The sequence below is a fragment of the Zootoca vivipara genome, chromosome 10 (genome assembly GCF_963506605.1).
Source record: "Zootoca vivipara chromosome 10, rZooViv1.1, whole genome shotgun sequence".
Classification (NCBI taxonomy): domain Eukaryota; kingdom Metazoa; phylum Chordata; class Lepidosauria; order Squamata; family Lacertidae; genus Zootoca; species Zootoca vivipara.
The window spans coordinates 10,338,480-10,359,694 of record NC_083285.1 but is presented as its reverse complement, the minus strand read 5'-3'; the positions used below and the strand labels follow the sequence as shown (position 1 = coordinate 10,359,694).

The 21,215-nt window shown below is 42.0% G+C and overlaps 1 protein-coding gene across 2 annotated transcripts in view; it reads right to left on the bottom strand.

The window, feature by feature from the left end:
- Positions 1 to 21,215, bottom strand: part of TAFA5 (TAFA chemokine like family member 5) — a 326,350-nt gene that overhangs the window by 237,816 nt on the left and 67,319 nt on the right. The window lies entirely within an intron of this gene.

The window sequence follows — 21,215 nt, the reverse complement described above, 5'->3', positions numbered from 1 at the left end:
ACCTCCATCGCAGCGTTGCCCCCCCCCCCCTCCGCGGATTTCGGTGCCCAGGCTGCGACGCCGCTGCCGCCGCCGCCGCTGCGGAAGGGATCGGGCGGAGAGACGCGGCTGCTCCTCGGTCCTGGTGGCGGGAGGAAGGTTGCTTCTGCAGGGAGCCCCAGCCCCGCTCGCGAAAGCTCGCTGGCTGCAGGCAGCGAGGGGGTTTTGGTGAGGCTTTGCTCGAGGTGCACTGGCACACGGCGGGGACGGCCGCCTCGGCTTCTCCTGGAGCTTTCCCCTTCTCCTCTTCTGGCGGGGGGTGCTGGTGGGTGTCGCTGGGGCTGCAATCTTCCCTTCTCGGCTGCAGGCTGGAGAAGGCAGCTCGGGCTCCGAAGTGCCTCCTCGTCTGCCAAGGCGGCAGAGCCAATTCTGCACGGACTCCAGGGACCCAGCCTCCCTCGGGGCTGCTGCTTCTTCCCACCCCCCACCCCCTCGCAGCGCGGAGAGGCAGGAATGCTGGCTGGCTGCGTGCGTTCGTTGGATGGCGGCGAAAGCAGCGCCTAGGGCGCGCTCTCCCCCAGCAGCGTCTTATTGCAAGACTCCTAGCGCGCCATGGAGCAACTTTCGCGGCGCCTCGGTCCCCGGCAGGCTGGGCTCGCCCGCTTGTTAAGGAGCATGCCCGAGAGGCGAGCGTGCGCGCTGGGCGCAAGCGAACCCCCTCCGGCAAGCTGCTCGGGCTCCGACAGGCAGCTCCCTACGACAAACAAGCGAAGCGGGGAGGTAGGCAGTCTGGCCGCGCCGAGCTGGAACTGCGCCGCTGGAAGCTTGGCGGCAGGAAAGGGGTGGAGAGGGAGACACCAAAGCGCAAGGCATGAGCAGAGGAGGAAAGGTGGCCAGAGCCGGGCAGGAGCCTCTCCGAATGCCAGAGCTACCTTTTCCACCCCGCCTCGAAATGCGGGCTTTGATGTGGGTGATATTTGTTAAAATCAGAGTGACAGATTGGAGGCTTCTGCTCAGCCACCCAGCAGAATGCCAGCAGAGCCGCTTGAATGTCAGTAGGTTGTAGCGATTTTTACAGAAAGGCAAGGAAGCTGCAGGGGCGTAGGGGGACGAGGAGGTGGTGTGATTTACAGTACCAGAGGGACCGGCAAGAGATCCCAGACAGGGCGCTTGCTGTGTGCTGAGAAGTGTGATGTAAGTGATGCCACGGGGAAAGAGGACCATTTAGGAAGCAGCATGGGCCACATGGAACGGTACGGGAAATACAGAAGAGGAGCTAGAGGCTGCTTTTTGCTATTTAGCACTCCCTTTCGTTTACTTCTCTGCAGATCACACTTACATTACTTTTCTTTTCTGCCAATAATGTCACTGTGCCATCTGCAGCCTTGCTGGTAGTTTCCCTCTCAAGGCATACCACCTGTTTTTCTGATAACTACCTATTGACATCCAGCAGCTCCCCGGGGGTGTTACTATTGGCATTGCATCTCCTTATCATAATTCCTTACACTGCAAGCTATCTACCTGGCAGCAAGTGTCACTAAAATCAATAGGGCTTACTTCATTGAAATTAATGGGACTTGCCTAACCATTTTCGCCAATTCCATTGCCTAAGCAAATATTGCAAAAAAAAAAAATCATTGTGCTCTGTTATTTTATATGCATACATGCAATTTTTAATATACTCTTGACCCATCTTCCAAAATAGACTTAGTGCTTGTCCAGTACTAGTACCACCCCTACAACAAACAGTAAATGAAGGTTCAATGGTATCAAAGCAGTCAGTATTCAGTCTGTTTAGATATAATTAAGATCTTATTTCAGCGGGTGCTGCTGTGCCCAGCAGGACTGCGGAGCAGTTTTGGTGCAGAAAGAGTCAGAAAATGTGAATTGCATTTAGAGGCTAGAAAAAAAGAGTATATGGTTTATTCAGTGTTGCAAAAACTTACAAAGAGCCCCACTGAACTCACTGAACCTATGTAGGTAAGCATAGTGCTGTAAGACCATAGCTGCCAAGTTTTCGCTTTTCTCGCGAGGAAGTCTATTCAGCATAAGGGAAAATCCCTGTAAAAAAGGGATGACTTGGCAGCTATGTGTAAGACTGGAATCCTATACAACTTATTTGAAAGTCCATTTTTGCTTAACAGAATGGTTTGTCTTCCGAATATGTAGGATCTGAGTGGAAGACTGGTTGCTTATGATACTCAGGACAAATCTTCACCACAGATTTACTCTAGTTTTAAAGTTTCTGACTGTGATGCAATGAAAGAAGATTGGGATCGGTAGCAGAATTCAACAGGTGAACCATGGCAGGTGAACCATGCTCCCATAAAATCAATGTGCTTGTGGCGTAGACATGTAGCTGAAGTATGAAGTTGATGCAGGGCACTCAAATAGTGTCTCAAGCTATCTCCACGTCTGTCTAATTTTGTACAAGCCCTATAAACCAGTAGTTCTGGTGTTGATGGAACAGATTTCTAGTTTGACACAGAATTTTCCTGGTCAGAATGGTTCAGCTTCTGCTGTTGTTGTTTTATCTAAGCAAGTCCTCCAAAAACAAAACATAATAACTGCTCCAGTTTCCTCAAGGTTAGCCAAGAACAGAACTGCTACATCAAGCTCATCTCATGGTCTTTGCTTCCACCCCCCCACCACATTGTGAAGAAACACCCTTAGAATGTATTAGTTGACCTAAGGAACAGGGTAGATTCCATAATTTTTAAAACCAAGTGTTCTGTGAAGGGGGAAGAGGAGGGCAGAGTACTGTAGATTGCAATATTTTTATTTAATTTTTGTAACTGCCCCTACAGAATAGATGGAGACCCCACATCTTTAAGAGAGGATGTTGCTTGATAAAAAGGGTGCATAACATGGATAAAATCCTGACCATGTGAACTGAAAAATATTTTTTGAAAACTATTTCAATATAAGCATGCTGTTCTAACCCATTAGTCGGATGAAACAGAACTGTAATGCGAAGATCTTCCTTTCCACAATGGAAAAAAAAGGCAACTACACTTCAAATACTTTAGTAACTGCATGTGCAATTCTGAATGGCAATGTGCTAAAGTTTACAAGCAAGCTACATGGAATATCGTTTAGAAGCTTTGGGTTGTTCTTTTTATAAATAAAACCAAAAGTTTCATTGACTAGGCCTTACGGTGAATTACGGCTTCTTCTGTCCAACAGGATGAAATGGATTACAGGGAGATAATCTGGGGATCATTTCAGTCCTCTGTGCTCTAAGGAATTATTTTAATGCTCTTAAGAACTCTCTTATGGTAGAGTAATATGAAGATTAGGGGTCATTACCATCTCTCTACTGCTGACCCTCCAATACATATTTTGCCCCCTCTATGTTGTATGTGCACCACCATTCTGTAATTGCAGACATCACTTGCAATAAGAGCCCCAGTTAGTACATCGTTACATAAGACCACTTTGCTAAATTTGCCACCTTTAGTTTCTCACAATATAGTACTAACAGTACGACTTAATATATACATTCATCTCCCTGAAATCTAAGATTTTGAAGTTCAGAAAAATATAACTGCAAACACATTACCTAAGCTCTCCATATTACTTAGAAATAAATCCCTTTGATATGCCAAGTTGGAATATTTTTTTAAAAAATAAATGGTTAGAATATTTTTAAAGAAATGAATGTTTCAAAATGCCATTCATGTTCAAATAGGATGGTATAATGCAGTACAATTAAGCCACAACTTGCAAAGATAGTATAGTATAGATATAGACATATGACATACCAGTACTCTACAACAGCACATTCATAAAGTTAGCCAGCAACTTTTCTAGCTGTGTGTCCCCTATCTTGAACTTGCTTTCCCGTTCTTATTTTTGCTGCTGTGAGTTGAATCAGGATTTAGTTATGCATAGAACAGACACAATTATTTCAACGGGTCTTCTCTAAGCAAGACTTAAGTTTGGCTCCATCCTGTATGTTTTACTTAAGTCAATTTATTGCAATACATCCTAATTCTTATCTACTTTTCAGTTACAATAACAAAGATTTGTCTCAGAGTTGCTATAACTGGAGAAGGTCAAAGGATGAACTCACTGCTCGGCAATCCCTGAATTAAAGCACTAGTGAAAATTATTCCAAAACCAATCAATTTCTAAGCAAGTGCACATAGTTGTCAATAACTAGTCAGCCCTGATTTTTTTTTTTAAGAAAAAGAAAACACCCCAAGACTTCATATTATGATAGCTCAACCCACATTGGACACTTTGTATTAATATATACATAATTATATGACCCCTAGAATTTGGGCTTCAATGAAGTTTCTAGTTTTCTAAAAGGATTCCTTTTAAACTAATGGCATGGCTAAAATGGGAGGTGTGGGCATCTGTTTCTGAAGTTGAAAGATTTAGTGTTCCCAATTCCTCCCACTTTATTTTTGAGGGGAAGTTCAGATCAATCAGATTTCAGTAAACCAAATACTCGCTGTAGGTTCTGCCTATGAGTATTCTGTATCCCAGTTTTGATGCAATTCACCATTTTTTTTTTTTTAGATACTTAAGGGCAATTCAAATCACAGTCCACGGCTTTTATTATTGAATTTTATACAAAGACCAACAATCCCTTTTGATTTATTTCCACAATTCCATTTTCCTGTGATACAAGGTCTGCATTTGATACATCAGATGAACCCCCTGAGTACAAACTCATTTTACACCACCAATTGACCTATTGTGTCAATGATCCTGAAATAATGGATCACTGGGAGATTTTGAACAGGTTTTGTGAAATTTTAATCCACAGCACAAAATTGTGAGTATATGTCAAGGCTCAGTGAAGTTCTTAACCCACCCCAAAACACCTCAGGCAATGTAATGCAAGAACCTACTGGGAGTTATCTATTTCAAAATTGCTACTATATCTTGAATACATGATTCAATCAGAATCACTCTTGAAAATGCACAAGGAAATGAAAACATAACCGAACCAAGTGCCCTGTTGTCTGACGCATCTCACAAGGCGACAATACATGTGAAGATACAGGATTAAACGTTTCAGACAGTCAGTGTTTATCCCTCTTCCTTGTTAAGACAGAAGTACAGCAGTGGACCAGAACAGTATGCATACATTTGATTCTTATTGTCTCAAAAAAAAAGAAAAGAAAAATAGTTATAACTGGCAAGTGCTGTCATTGCACAGCCTCAGTTAATCACAGCCAGGCAATGGCAGTAGCCTCTATACTGAGAAAGGTGGTTGCATAAAAAGATTTGGTGAATTTCTCTCTTTTTTTTGGGTGGGTGTGAAAATTTAGAGAGGCATAAATATGCAAGTGGAACTAACAGCAGAATATTGCAGTATGGAGCATTCCTATCAACCAGCCCATGCTTTTTTCCTGGACACTAAATTCCATTTCCTCTCCTCTTCCAAACATTCAACATTCCATGGCCACTGAGCAAGGACAATCCTTAATGGGTTTTTTGGGAGGGTGCCTTCCATTTTTTATCCTGAAGATTGGGAAATATCTTTTTTTTTAATATTCCTAAAATGAAAGTACTATACAGTACTATACAGCATTCCTTCTTTTATCTCTCAAAATACAAAACAAACTGGTAGACAGTTCTGCAAACTGCTTAACTGCTCACGGTGTGCACTTTTTCAGGAAATCTCAAGGTCATGCTGCCGTCAAAGATTGAAATAATGAATTCTTCTTTCTTTGCTAAAAATGACATCAAAAAGCAGTGCCAGGTTGACGTATAAGCTAAACAAGCTATAGGTTAGGGCCCCACTCTCTTGGGGGCCACAAAAAAATTAAAGGGGGCAAAAAACCTGGACGTACATTTCCAAAATACAATATAAAAAACAAATAAAATAAAACCTACATACAGCAACAGTGTTTTGGGTTGTATAGGCTCCTATTTGTCATGTGCAAATAGCTTTAGATATGTGTTAGGTCCCTAAATTACCATATAGCATATATTCAACACACAAAAAACAGTGGCAATTTGTTGTTGACAAAGGACAGCTGGACATATATAAAGGGCGCCATTACCTTCAGTAGCTTAGGGCCTCATCAAACCTAAATCCAGCTCTGTCAAAAAGTGTTAGGACAATTGATAGGTTAAATTTCTGTCTTTGGTGGGTCTCATGCTGCAATTCTATAGCTCATAAACTTCAGCTGGTTCAAAAGGCAGCAGCCAGATTACTGACTGGGGTCAGAATTAATGAGTCATAGAATTAGAGAGTTGGAAGTGATCCTGAGGGTCATCTAGTTCCACCCCCTGCAATGAAGGAACCTCAACTAAAGCATCTATGACGGGTGGCCATCCAACCTCTGCTTAGAAACCTCCAGTGAAGGAGAGTCCACCAGCTTCTGAGTCTTTTGTGTTGAAAAGCTCTTACCATTAGAAAGTTCTTCCCAATATTCAGTCAGAATCTCCTTTCTTGTTGCCTTTAGAAATCATATGATACCGGTTCCAAGCAGCTGCATTTGTTTCTAGTTCATTTTGGGGCTAAATTTAGGTAAAGGTAAAGGTACCCCTGACCGTTAGGTCCAGTTGCAACTCTGGGGTTGCGCGCTCAACTCGCTCTATAGGCCGAGGGAGCCGGTGTTTGTCTGCAGACAGCTTCCGGGACATGTGACCTGTATGACTAAGCCACTTCTGGCGAAACCAGAGCAGCACACGGAAACGCCGTTTACCTTCTCGCCGGAGTGGTACCTATTTATCTACTTGCACTTTGACATGCTTTCAAACTGCTAGGTGGGCAGGAGCTAGGACCGAACAATGGGAGCTCACCCCGTCGCGGGGATTCGAACTGCCGACCTTCCGACCGGCAAGCCCTAGGCTCAGTGGTTTAGACCACAGCGCCACCTGCATTTGTTTCTAGTTCATTTTGGGGCTAATCTTAAAGCCCTAAAAAACCTCTGGTCGCAAAAATATCTTTCCCCACATACCCTCTTAGGTGTTAAGATCAACAAAACAAGTCCTCTTTTAGTTCCACCACCCTCAGAAGCTCTGGGTGGTGGTGACCACTGGGAAAGGGCATTTTCTGTGGCAGCCCCAAAATCCCAAAGAAGGATATACAGTTTTCAGTGAATGTTAAAGACTTTACTCTTTATTCTGGCCTCTGACACCTGCCATGTCTGTTTTCAACGCCCACCTTAGTCCTGTGATTGTAATTTATTTTAACTGCTTTCAACATTGTATTTAAATCGTTGTAATCTACCCATGACCTGCTGTTTTTTTTAATTATTAGTACGAACCCAGGAGGAAATTTCATAGAACTCAAAGTGGAGCTTTGCTAGTTTAGGAGATATGATGGTTCTTTTTTGTTTCATAATATGCTTAGCAGGTCAGAACAATGACGGTTCCTTTTAATTTGCCATTGAAGTTATGCGAGCCTCACTTAAATGGAAACTTAACTTTTATTTTGTTCTGAGTCTGCCTTTCTAGAATAAAAGAAAATGTCAGGTAGTAAATTGAAGTATCAGGTCGTATTGGCAAAACTGTGATTAATTCGATATTGAAGAGTATTGCTTGAGGTATAAAGGTTAGCGAGGAGATTAGCAAGAAAGAGGCTGTTCTGTTGATGTAAGCATGCGAGACTGGCATCAATTCTCAGCAGACACCGCAAGTACCAAGGTGTTTATCAATAACGCTGTCCTATCTGAGTAAGTGGATGAGATCAGTATCTGAGCTCCTGACCCTCTGACTATGAGAAATTACAGCAATTTACCTTGCAATAAGAAACTCTTTTCACCTTCTCACTAAGGCATCTGGTGGTTACTTATACTTTCAAATATAATGTGCGGTATGATCTCAAAATATAAAGGCATGTGTACAAACTGCAATTATGGCTGATAGTAACTCCCCCCCCCCCCCCCCGGAATAATTTACATTGGTACTAAAAATATTCAGTTTTTATTTGCATCCATTTCTTTCCTGATAGGCTGGTTAACAGAACTGTGAGGGGTTTTTTTTGTGAAAAGGTGTGCCGAGTTTTGTAAATGGCTTGTTCAAATGCATTAATATTCTGTTTATATTACCATCTATAGCTATGTGAATGAATATAGCACATTCAAGGAAACTGACCTAAAATGTTAAATAGCTTTCTTTGAAGATAAGAAGCGATATCCCAGAAGGTACATTTTTCCATTTAATGTGTGTGTGTGTGTGTGTGTGTGTTGTTTTATTCATACTACAAAAGTCTTCCCTCCACACATTGTTTCCCCCTTTGGAATAGAGGAGTTGTTTATGGTGCAGGTGGATTAAAAATTGTTTAGCAAAATGACTGGCATGAACATCGCGGAAAGACAACATAGCTTGATTTTTGTAAATTATTTGTTAAAGTGCTCCTTACAATTGCCATATCCAAGCTTTTAAGGAGCAACAGTTAAGCTGAATTCTGATGTTGGCTATAGACATGTGAATATGTGCCTGGAAACTAACAGAAGAACAAGCTATAATTACCATAATTAAGAGTGTCCTAAATAACTGAAATTAATAATGTTAAGAAACGTTTCTGCATTGAGGCCAGTAGACTTTTCAACCTAAAACGGATGCAAAAGACACCTTACAAATTAAAAGCAGAACAACTGCACAAAGTTAGAAGCCCATCATGGAGGAGGGGGTGCCACTGTATTTTGAGATTGTATTGCACATGATACTTCAAAACATAAGTAACCAAGGAAGTCTATCAGAAGCCTTAGTGAGGAGGTGAAAAGAGAAAGAGGCTTTTGACCGTTTCTACTGCACCATTTGACTGAAAACTGTGTGTGCATGTGTGCTCGAGCACAAACAAACAAACACACACACAAAACAAAAATGCAACATTGTTCTCATGCTGCACTTCTGATGCACATTTATTTTTATTTGAGACATTTATAGAACACCCTTCATAATAACATATTAGAATCTGAAAACCAAGGAGAATTCAAGCCATAGGAGTCAAAGATGTGGGTGACATACCTGGTCCTAAAAAAATAAGAAAGGCTAGCTCTCCTTAAAGTAATTCCACAACCTCGAATTTAGGAAGGTGAGAATCTTTACCTGAAAGCACTAGGTATTTGGCAAGCATTGCAAACCAGTGTCCCTCCTCAAACACGACATTTAACTCAAAACAAATATAAAAGGCAGTCTCCAGTTCTCATCCAAGGGGAACTAAACCTGAACTTGTGGAAATTTCCTGAGCAGTGGCCAGAGAGAGAGAGAGAGAGAGAGAGAGAGAGAGAGAAGAAAGGTTGCTGAAAAATTAAGTTATGTTTATATACCCCAATCTGTGCCCCATCAGTAAGGCTGGAGTAGAGACCGTGTGGCTCTGCAGATCTTTTGGAACTCCCAGCTCCCACTGATCCTAACCAGTATGACCAATGGTCAGGGATGGAGGCATTTATAGCCCAGCAACTGATGAAGAGCTCACCATCCCTGGCTTCAGGAGTTTAGATTGCCATTGACCAAGATCAGTCTTTTTTTCAGTGATTGGCTTCCCTTTATTGGAGGTCTGGCAACAGAGAGGGAAAGGGAGGGTCACATGGGGTTCCAGAGGGCAGGGGAGAGCTACTTGGTGCATATAGAAGCTATGGCGTTGGTTCTTGCAGTGCTTTTCCAATGACTTGGCTCCACCCGGATGTGGGGGCACCTTTCTATTTCCTATTGTGTGGTTATATCCTGGATTCGCAACTGGGAGATCCCCCTCTCTGTCCTCCCCTCCATGTAATAAAAGAGCTAGTCCACACAGCTGTGTCTCTTTCTGCTTCCTCTGTGTTCCTGGTGTTTAGGATTGGGGATGGGGAAAGACAAATGACCCATGATGTGTCTGATGCCTATGTATTGCTGGGGCTGGATGGAATGGGAGCTAATCTGCGATATTTGCAGTGTGGGTTTGAACTTCCATTTCTTGTGTTCCAACGCTGTGCCTATGGGGTGAGCCACTGGAGGCTGCTCTAGCAAGTGTGTGGCTGCAGGGTTTTTTTTGAAGGTCACTGTACCTATTTATCAAAAGGGCTTTTTCCTCCACGGCTGAGTCTTGGATCCTTGTGTCAGCAAGGACTGTGTGTATTCTTTACTCTACAAATGTCCTCCCTGGAGAGCTTTTCAGGTGCTCTGTGATGTGATGTGATCTCTTTCGAGTGCTTGTGAGAAGCATAAAGTGGTCCAAGCCCCAGCCTATAGGGATGTTTGTGGACTTGCAGTAGTGGGGAGACCAGTGTCCCCATCATCATGAATCCAATCTCCTTGGAGGTACCAACGTAGTCGCTGGTGTCAGAATGTCCAGGGAGGCAGGAGAGGATATATTGTTTATTAATATCCTTCCTAACTTGCGCTAGCAAGTTCTTTTACTTAGCAGAGTTTTACATTCCCCTTTTAAAAGCACAGAGGATAGCTGGTTGCAGGCTTGTGTAAGCCTCTCACTATTAGGTTCCTGGTAACTTCCCTTATATCCCTCTTAAAAGAATAAAAACGTCACAATCTTGTTTAGTATATAAAAAAAGTTTACTCACATCAGTTCACAGTGGGATCCCTGAAGTTAGACTTAGTTACAGATGTGGACCTATCCTATATGGGGATAATCCCAGTGTCCACTGTTGACTGAAAGCCAACAGGGCATTTCTAGCTAAAAAGCTGCTCCAACGATGGAGGAAGTAAAAAAGAGAGAATGTGCTGCGTGTCTTGTCCTTTTGCTGCCTGGACAGGTGAGGTCATGCCCATATTCAGTCACATGCAAATGAAGGATGTTCTAGCCAGGAGGAAACAGGAAGTTTTTGACTGGCTGGACCAAACATTCTCCCGCATGACCACTCTAGGAAAACAAGGAATGTTGTACTTGACTGCTTCTTATGTATCACATCCCACAGCTGGTTGGAGGGCACTGGCAGTTTTTCCAAGGCATATCTATATTTAGTATCCCCCCTTTTTGTATTTTCTGTGTTGGGTGTTTTCCCCTCCCTTCCCAGGCTGAGCATGTATGGGATAGGGTAGCTATTATATCACCATAATGGCAGCATATATCCTCCACCTCCCAACCCCAAATGTAATATAAGAATAGTATTTAGAAGAATAGTCTTCTAAATAAAGAGGTAAACCCTTCTCCATGGAAACATTTGAACTAAAAATGACCCAGGTGGCCTCTCTCATTCCAACATGTGAAACTGTGGAAATCCATTTCCAATTGATTTTGGAAATGCTATTCTACATCATTCTGAGGAGACACACCAAACAGCATTCTTAAAATAAACTTAACCCTATCACTAGCAAATCTATTTATGTACAAACATTCTGCTATGAAAAACTTTCAATCTCAATGCTTCACCAAAGGCAATGCAATCAGTTCTTAGCAGGGCATGTTTATTTCTAAGTGCTTTGTCGTTAGATTGCTTGAACAATATAACAAATGCATGGCATCACTAAGGAAATTAATAAAGTTAAATTGGTATTTGGTGCACAACACACTTATTCTATTCCAGAATTTTCTCACTGACATCCATAGAGCATGGTAAATTAGATTTACTGTTGGTAGATAGTTTCTGTGTCAAGGGATGTAATTCCTTGAAAAAGTGGGTTCACCTGTTCTAGATGCGGTTGCACTCCCCCGAAGAGCAGATCTGTGGTTTGAGGGAATTGCTATAGTATCCATTTTGTCACTACAGACCAGGTTTGCCAGTTGTGTTCATTACTTGGGCTGGGGGTATTGCTAATACGAGTTTTGTCGGACAGGGTTGTTGTTATTACTGTTAATATTTTGTATGTTTGTTTTCTATCTCGTTCAATTTTGTTGCGTACTTTCTGATTTTTTTTATTGTTGATAACTACTTTTGATATTCCTTCAGTAGCACCTTAAAGACCAACTAAGTTTTTATTTTGGTATGAGCTTTCGTGTGCATGCACACTTCTTCAGATACAGTGAAACAGAAGAGTCAGACCCTTATGTATATTCAGAGGGTGGTGGGGGTGGGTGGGAGGGAATGGGTGATGGGCTGATAGGAGTGGTAAACCTGTTGATGGCTGTTAATGACTGCTGGTGACTGCAATAGGTCCTGCGGGGGAAAAGCAAGGGCTGAGGCGCTAAAGAAAGCTTGATCATGCATAATGAGATAAGAATCCTATGTCTTTGTTCACCTGGGATGTAAAATCCTTTAAAAAAACACCTTAATCTTAAAGAAAGCTCAACCACTTCAATCCTAAAAAAAGGTCAACAACTTTGGTCAGCCCTCATGCATGTTCACTTCATCAAATCTGGCCCTCTTTGAAAAAAGTTTGGACACCCCTGGTGTAGTCCATAAGACAGTTGGCAACTCCTGCTGTCAAGCTGGTGCCAACAAATGTATCGCTCTGCTTTCCTTTGGACCACATCAGTCTTGTCTTCTGGGCAGCCTAGGACCTCCATACACACTGTCCAGGCATGTTCCGCAGGGAGGTCACTTCAGTGCTGCTCACGCAGCAGTTTGACTTCACCCCAAGAGGTGTGCTCCATTGTCTCTCAAGACAGATGGATGCCAAAAGCTATTCCACTGCCGCATAATAAAATATTCTCCAGGCTACATATATCCAACGGCTTCAATGTTTCATCAGAGGACTGCAGTGTTCCTGATGAGGTCTGGTCAAAGCAGAATAGAGCAGCACTCTTACCTCTTGCAATCTGGACACTATGCATCTGTTGATGTGACTTAGAGCTGCAGTTGCCATTTTAGATGCTGCATTGCGCTGGTGATATATGTTTAGTTTCTGATTACTAAAACCTCTGGATCCTTTTCACCTGTACTGCTTTCAGCTGAGGTATCTTGTCAACCATCCTGTATTTGGGCATCTGATTCTTCCTACCCAAAACAGAGCTGTACACACTTCTCTCCTGAAATTCATTTTAAGGTTCATTTTAATCTTTTGCCCAGTTCTCCATCATGGCATGATCATCTTTGTTAGCCCTAAGAGATCAATGCTGGATATTTGTGATATCTATGGTTTGTTTGTTTTCCTAACTGTGTGCAGACTGAATGATTAATTATTCACTCTAGATGTTGTTTTTAGGCAGTGACGCCAATCTGTCCATTCAGTAGTCCCCTGGATTCTTTTCTTCCCTTTTTGAAGAATAATGGATATAAGATTGTACAGCAGGATGGCTAGAGAAATGGGAACTTGCAGTACTTCATGTGGCTTTGACAAATGAATATATCTGATTTGGCAAATGAAGAGAACTTGAATGAATTTACTTTAGTATTCTTTTAGCTGGATGAGAAGACCACCTTCTGCTATTCAGTTTGTACACTATCAAAGGATAACTATAGTAGGAACCTTTAATTTAAAAACAGGATTAACTCATGTTTTTAAAGGCAGTTGTTTCATATAATATATATATATATTTGATTTCACAACAGCCCCCCCCCAAAAAAAAACCAGAACAAATGCACAGGTCTAGATAACTGCTCCATTTAAATAAATTTATGTTCCATATGTTTACATATGCCAATAAAAATATTAAAATTTATAACTTCGTTTCAAGCTTTCACATAGTTATTAATTGAGTCAACAGTGTGATGCAGCAGCTAAAAAAGCCAATGCAATTCTGGGCTGCATCAATAGGAGTATAGCATCTAGATCAAGGGAAGTAATAGTACCACTGTACAGTATTCCGCTCTGGTCAGACCTCACCTGGAGTGCTGTGTCCAGTTATGGGCACCACAGTTCAAGAAGGATACTGACAAGCTGGAATGTGTCTAGAGGAGGGCAACCAAAATGGTCAAAGGCCTGAAACGATGCCTTATGAGGAACGGCTTAGGGAGCTGGGTATGTTTAGCCTGCAGAAGAGAAGGTTAAGGGGTGATATGATAGCCAGGTTCAAATATATAAAAGGATGTCATATAGAGGAGGGAGAAAGGTTGTTTTCTGCTGCTCCAGAGAAGCGGACACGGAGCAATGGATTCAAACTACAAGAAAGAAGATTCCACCTAAACATTAGGAAGAACTTCCTGACAGTAAGAGCTGTTCGACAGTTGAAATTGCTGCCAAGGAGTGTGGTGGAGTCTCCTTCTTTGGAGGTTTTTAAGCAGAGGCTTGACAGCCATCTGTCAGGAATGCTTTGATGGTGTTTCCTGCTTGGCAGGGGGTTGGACTGGATGGCCCATGTGGTCTCTTCCAACTCTATGATTCTATGAATAGAAACAGCCTTGTGTCTCCAGTGAGAAAATGCCTCCATAAGATGGCATGGGTGTCAAGAATAATAAGAAATACATTGTTAAAAGAAAATGCTATGGTGGTCACATTATATAAGTACCAGAACAGTGTTCCTGTTTTCCATATTAGCAGCTAGAGTTTATAAAGCTGGAACAGCCATTTGAACATTTTATATAGATTAATTCTAGCCTCTTGTATTATCTGATCGGTTTGCTTCCTGTCAGGTGGAACAAGGAACATTCTGAACAGAGACTCCAGTCTAGCTGCCTTGTCTCAATATTTTATCATGGGCTCTCTGTGTTGCACTTGTATGCTGTCATTCCGGCATCACAATGATGCCATACTAGACCTGCAGCAGTGAGCAGTGTGATTCCTAGCATGCTGAGCCAGAACACATTCATCTGGAGGCATGCTCCATTGACTTCAGTGATACTTTTTTCCAGGAATCATGCTTAACCCTACAAGCAGGAGAAAATGAGGGTCAACACCTCCTGTTCCTGTCTCCTGGGTTGCTTGTTTTATATTGCTGTCTTTATGAAATTGTAACTTAATTTCATAAAATGGATTAATTGGTATGAAAACGGATTGTTATAAGGAGCTGGCCGATGTTTACAGGGAATTGCCAATCAGGGGAAGGAGGGGGGTGTTAAAAAGTATGGAAAATTAAATTAATAGGGAATTTTTTTAGATAATTAATTGGGAACATTTTTAAGGGAAATAAGAGGCTAAGGGGTTTTTGTAGATTAGATATTTTTCTTTTTTCTTCTGTTTTAAGAGAATTAAGTTGGATGTGAAATCAATTAATTATGTTATAATTTAGATTGTGATATAAGAGAAATACGTAAAATGGGAAAACTGCTGAAGCTGGGTTTAAGATGGACTCGGGAGGGGAGGAACGGGGAAGTCCAAGATATGTAATGGAATATTAGATAAGATTGAATAATTCTTGTTTTGCTTTTCTTCTGTTTTTTTTTTCTCTTTTTTTCCTATTTTTTCTGTTGTGCCATTGGTATCTTTTTTTTTCCTGGTTAAATGTCTATGTAATGTATATCAATTTAGGAGAAATGTTTAAATGGAAAATCTTTAATAAAAATTAACTTTAAATGTTATAAGTTGCCCTGTGCCGTGCTTATGCAATAAGAGGGTGGGATATGCATGTTTTAATTAACTAAATATATAATATGCACAGCGTATTTAAAAATCATCTTCAGGGGTATTAAATAGTGGCGCCAGAACAGAACTGAACTGCATTGCCGAGCTGGCCTGCTTTTATAGAGGCTGGCTCAAAAAATGTATCAAACATAATTCAAAGTTCCCTCCTAAAGTTCCCTCCTAAAACAACTGTCAAGGACCTGAGGGCAAACTATATACACTAATACATAACAAGGGGGTACTGTGAATAAGTGACATAAAAGCAAAAGTAAAATAGAAACTTTATGTTGGAATAAATCAATATAGATTGCACAATGAAAAGTGCACATAACTCTGGTATGTTAACTATACCAACATGTTTAGTTTTTTTGTATCTGTGTTTCCAAAGCAATAAGGAAGATCCTAATAAAAACAATTCCAACCAAATGTGTATCATCTTATTTGCTAGGAATAATATGGTTAAGAACTTTAAGAGAGCCTTAAACTGAAAAACCAGCACACAGAGCCTGCAATTCTAATCCAACGTACCTGGGAATAAGGCCCTGTGAATTCAATAGGACTTACTTTTGAGTACACATGGTTAGGACTGTGCTGTTAGATAATGAATTCATTGAAATCCTTCCCAATACATGTCTAAAAAGAGCTTAATACAAAATCCAATAAGATACGGGGCACTGAAAACCAATATAATATCATGGGCCAAAGGAATCCAAAGGGGGAAAAAGTTTATGCATTATGCAAAGGCCGTAATAAAAAAAGGCTAAGAAAAATAATAATATATATATTCAAAACAGTACTTCCTTTTTTACTACATTTGCAACCCACCCTTCATCTAAGGTTCTCCCTCCTCATTTTATCTGCACAACATCCCTGTGAGGTAGTTTAGGCTGAGAGGCAGTGACTAGCCCAAGTTCTCCCAGTGAACTACATGGCTGTGTGGGAATTTGAACCCTGGCCTCCTTAGTCTAATACTCTAACCCAGGAATCAGCAAACTTTTTCAGCAGGGGGCCGGTTCACTGTCCCTCAGATCTTGTGGGGGGCCGGACTATATATTTTTTTTGGGGGGGGGGGGTGAACGAATTCCTATGCCCCACAAATAACCCAGAGATGCATTTTAAATAAAAGGACACATTCTACTCATGTAAAAACATGCTGATTCCCGGACTGTCCGTGGGCCGGATTTAAAAGACGATTGGGCCGTATCCAGCCCCCGGGCCTTAGTTTGGGGACCCCCTGCTCTAACCACTGTACCACACTCTCAGTCATCAAAGGCTGAAATGAATAGGTTGTGGTGGAGGACAGATTCAAGCTGTATCCACTGGCCCCTCCATGAATTAAAGGGGCCACCAAGAACCTACGTACACACAACACATACCCTTCATTTCTCCATATTTGCGTGGACAGGCGGAGTCCCCCAAACCCCAGGCGACTCCTGAGCAGAACAATGACTCAGGACAACTTGCTATGGGATTAAAATTGGCCACAACTTTATTAAGATTCAGTTGTAGGGAACCCAATTTTTCAATGCTCAGGCATTTGGTGTTTATCCTTCCCAGTCCCCAGCTGGGGATCTGGGGGACATCAGGGTTATCCAGAATGTGTTGGCTCTGGGTTGGCTCTGGAGAACATATGTTCAAGCAGAGAGCCTTCTTTCTGTTCGCCGCTGCTGGAGGGGAGAGCAATGACAACCTCTTGGTGTATGGCCAATGCCTCCCCTCAAGACTCCTTTAAGGGGGAACCCTGGTATCACCGCCGCAAAAGGGAGTGTGGGTCACTGCTTCATGCCCCCCCTTTAGGAAGATAGACTAAAGGATTCTGCCCAAGGCCTGTAACCGCCAAAGTTGTGACGTTTCGCTATGGGAAAGGTGAAACCTGCCAATGCAGGAAAATTCCTTTCCGGCCCTTCAAAAGCGGCCTTGACGTGGCAGTGCCTGCGTACCTGTGGAGAAGAGGTTAACCTGCAAAAAAAGGACTTAATTGAGGGAGGGGAGGAGCCAACTGACACTTCCCAAGTAAGCTACACCTTCTGTTGTGTGGGCAGGGCGGTCCCTCTCCTTACCTGGCCAATCCCCTGGCAACGCCTCCCCAGGCAGGATTGGGTGGTTGACTGAGGCAGGCAGAGACCCCAGGTATTCAGCCTGGGGAGGATGAAGCCAGCCCTGAACTACCAGGAGCCACACTGGGATCCGGGGGGCTGTGCGCGACCACGCAAAATTCACCCCCCATTTGATGTGGGGAGCGGTCATTCTGTGCAAAGGAAACCCTGAGCCAACGGAACTGGGGCAAACTAGTCCAAACCCAATTCTCCATACTATGCTCTCACTTCTACCAGAAATAAACGGCTGATATAGGCGTATTGCATTGCTTCCAGACTCTGCAGTTTATCATCAGATGCTTCAAGCTGAGCAGAAAAATAGCACTCTTAACTCGCAGGTAGAAAACCAAGCATCTGCCTTGTTTCCATATTATCTTGTTTCTAGATTTTCAATTAGAATCTTGTTTCTAGATTTTCAATTAGAATCTTGTTTCTAGATTTTCAATTAGAATCTTGTTTCTAGATTTTCAATTAGAATCTTGTTTCTAGATTTTCAATTAGAATCTTGTTTCTAGATTTTCAATTAGAATCTTGTTTCTAGATTTTCAATTAGAATCTTGTTTCTAGAATTTTAGCCAAGATTAAAGAACCTGTGCATGTTAGCCAGAATAAAGTTTTGCGCGTTAGTATGCCTTGCCTATAAAGCCCCCCCCCCCCAACTTTGCCGTTTGTGTTAACACCAGGAAAGTTCAGTCCCTCCTTGGCAATCCAAGAACTGGGGAGCCATGCAGCATCTAGGATCAGAGAGCAAAGCTAAATCAAAATCTGTCCTGGGCTTCAGAGCTTCACTAGGTTTGTATCTGACAAGTAAGAGATGAAAAGTCCAGGCTTAATGCCAAGTCTAAATACGTGTTAAGATGCTAGCTTGACCTTCTAACAAGAGCTCTGAAGATTCAGCCTGCTTGCCTTAGATGCTAATATTTCATGCTGAACTGCATCCCTGATAAGTTCATGGCACAACTGAAAGAGGAGAGCTTAAAACTACTTGGGTTTTATCTACTTAAAGGTATGTCCATCAACAACCTGAGTCTAAACCTTTAGAGTCTAAATAAATTGTTCCAGAACTCCACCTTGTGGTGACATTTTGACCATAAGAAAGCAAAGAAGTTGGGAATGGGAGTAGAGATATGAATGAAAACCCAGGATGTGATCTTAGACAAATCTTCTAAATTTAGGGTTTCAGGTGCAGCCTAATATTGTCAGTCCCTAGTGCTAAATGTAAATTGATTCTGATATCCAAGGAGAGGCATATCGTAATAGACACCAAGCCTGAATAACTATGTTCTTCTTGCGTATTTTATGCTATAGTTTTAACTCTGCTGAATTAAAGCTCCATTAGTTTTCCATTTTTCTCCTCTCCTCTGTAACTATTAGAATATCTGCATCATATTCCAGGCTACTAAAATTGGTTGACACATTTTGCAATTGCAAAATTAAAAATGATATAAATATAGGGGGGGGGGAGGTTGCCATATAAAATAAACAGTTCCATCACTAATTAAAACTTCTCGGTCCCAAAGTCTCCCAGAACAGATGCACTTCACTGCATTCCTAGAACTCAACAGGGAAAATAACTTATATACCCCCCCCCCCGGCAAGTAATACATTTCAGAGCTCTTAGACGACAGACATAAACCCTTTTTGCTCAGTCAGTTATTACTCAGTGTATGTCTGAACACCATTTATGCCTAGTTGAGATCTTGCTTAGAAGAGGTGGGCATTCTATATGGTCAGTAACTAGGGAAATATAAAATATGTTCCTTTATTTCTACAGTTTTCTACTTTTCCCTCCCATGGAACAGGATGGAACTTCTTGTTGATAGGAGCTGCAAATGAAAATCGGATACAAAATCCAAACACACATACGCTGTTCGTTGCTTTCAACAGGATACACATCCAAATGCACTTTCTCATTCTTTAGGAACCAAGAAGCATAAAAAGCAAACATACCCCCCCAAACCCTGCAGTCCTTATTTTCCTCTTTTGAAATGAAGAAGGTGAAATGGTACACATCACAGAACCGCAAAATCTGCCTCAAAAATAAAACCTGCTTATCAAAATGTTTCTTGAAGTATAATTTAAATAAAAGAACACTTTCTACTCATGTAAAAAACACCAGGCAGGCCCCACAAATAACCCAGAGATGCATTTTAAATAAAAGGACACATAAAAACATGCTGATTCCCGGACTGTCCGCGGGCCGGATTTAGAAGGCGATTGGGCCACATCTGGCCCCCGGGCCTTAGTTTGGGAACCCTGGTTTAGAGAGTGATGCTGTTTAACATCATTTCCGATCAGTTGTTCCCACTGAAAGATTTCTGCATTGCAGGGGGTTCGACACTAGATGGTCCTTATTGTCCCTGCCAACTTTACAATTCTATGATTCTATCACAATATTGGGTTGCTTGTCAACTTTCTCTATCTTAGGAGGCACTACAATTTTTCGCTTATAAGAAATATAACGGAGGAGAAATGGAACCAAGCTGAAAACTGCTAACTGCCCTCAAACATATCCTCTCTCTTTATCTAGATATATAGAGTCATAGCTTGGTTCGTGAACGCCTTGCGAGTCGAACGTTTTGGCTCTCAAATGCTGCAAACCCGGAAGTGAGTGTTCCAGTTTGCAAATGTTCTTTGGAACCCAAACATCTGACGCGGCTTACACTGCTTCTGATTGGCTGCAGGAGCTTCCTGCAGCCAATCGGAAGCCGTGCCTTGGTTTCTGAACATTTTGAAAGTCGAGCGTACTTCTGGAATGGATTCCGTTCGACTTCCAAGGTACCACTGTATTGTAAGAGAATAAGCCACATGGTATTAGTTCCCACCTAGATTGCATAGTAATGCACAAATGAAAGAGTGTTATTTGTTGTTGTCATCTGTTTGGCATGCCGTTTTAAAAGTAATATTTGAAACACTTCCACGGAAGTTCAGCCCTGTTAGTAATAGACCACATTAATTGTCCCCTTAATTTACTAAATACTACTAAGTCCTACAATCTGACACATTACTCCTTCCGTTCAGGACTTCCAACGCCTATCTTAAGTCACTCTCAGACACCTGAAGGAATATAGGAAGTTGCCTTATAGTATGGCCCAATGGTGTCGAAACTTTCTTCAAAGAGGGCAAGATTTGATGAAGTGAAGGGCCGTGGGGGGCCGATCAAATGGCTAACCAAAATTGTTGAGCTTTTAGGATTGAAGTTGTTGAGCTTATTTTAGGGTTTTACCCCAGGAAATAAACTGCCACAGGGGCTGGATTAAACCGACCGGCAGGCCAGATTAGGCCCCCGAAATGGACTTTGGACATGCCTGTGGCAATTAGGACTATTAATCCAGCACAGTAGATGTGACCCCCCCCCCAAATAGTCAAGCTACAGGACTAGATGAATCCCAAACCGGAATTAAGATTGCCGGAAGAAATATCAACAACCTCAGATATGCAGATGACACAACCTTGATGGCAGAAAGTGAGGAGGAATTAAAGAACCTTTTAATGAGAGTGAAAGAGGAGAGCGCAAAATATGGTCTGAAGCTCAACATCAAAAAACCCAAGATCATGGCCACTGGTCCCATCACCTCCTGGCAAATAGAAGGGGAAGAAATGGAGGCAGTGAGAGATTTTACTTTCTTGGGCTCCTTGATCACTGCAGATGGTGACAGCAATCACGAAATTAAAAGACGCCTGCTTCTTGGGAGAAAAGTAATGACAAACCTAGACAGCATCTTAAAAAGCAGAGACATCACCTTGCCAACAAAGGTCCGTATAATTAAAGCTATGATTTTCCCAGTAGTGATGTATGGAAGTGAGAGCTGGACCATAAAGAAGGCTGATCACCAAAGAATTGATGCT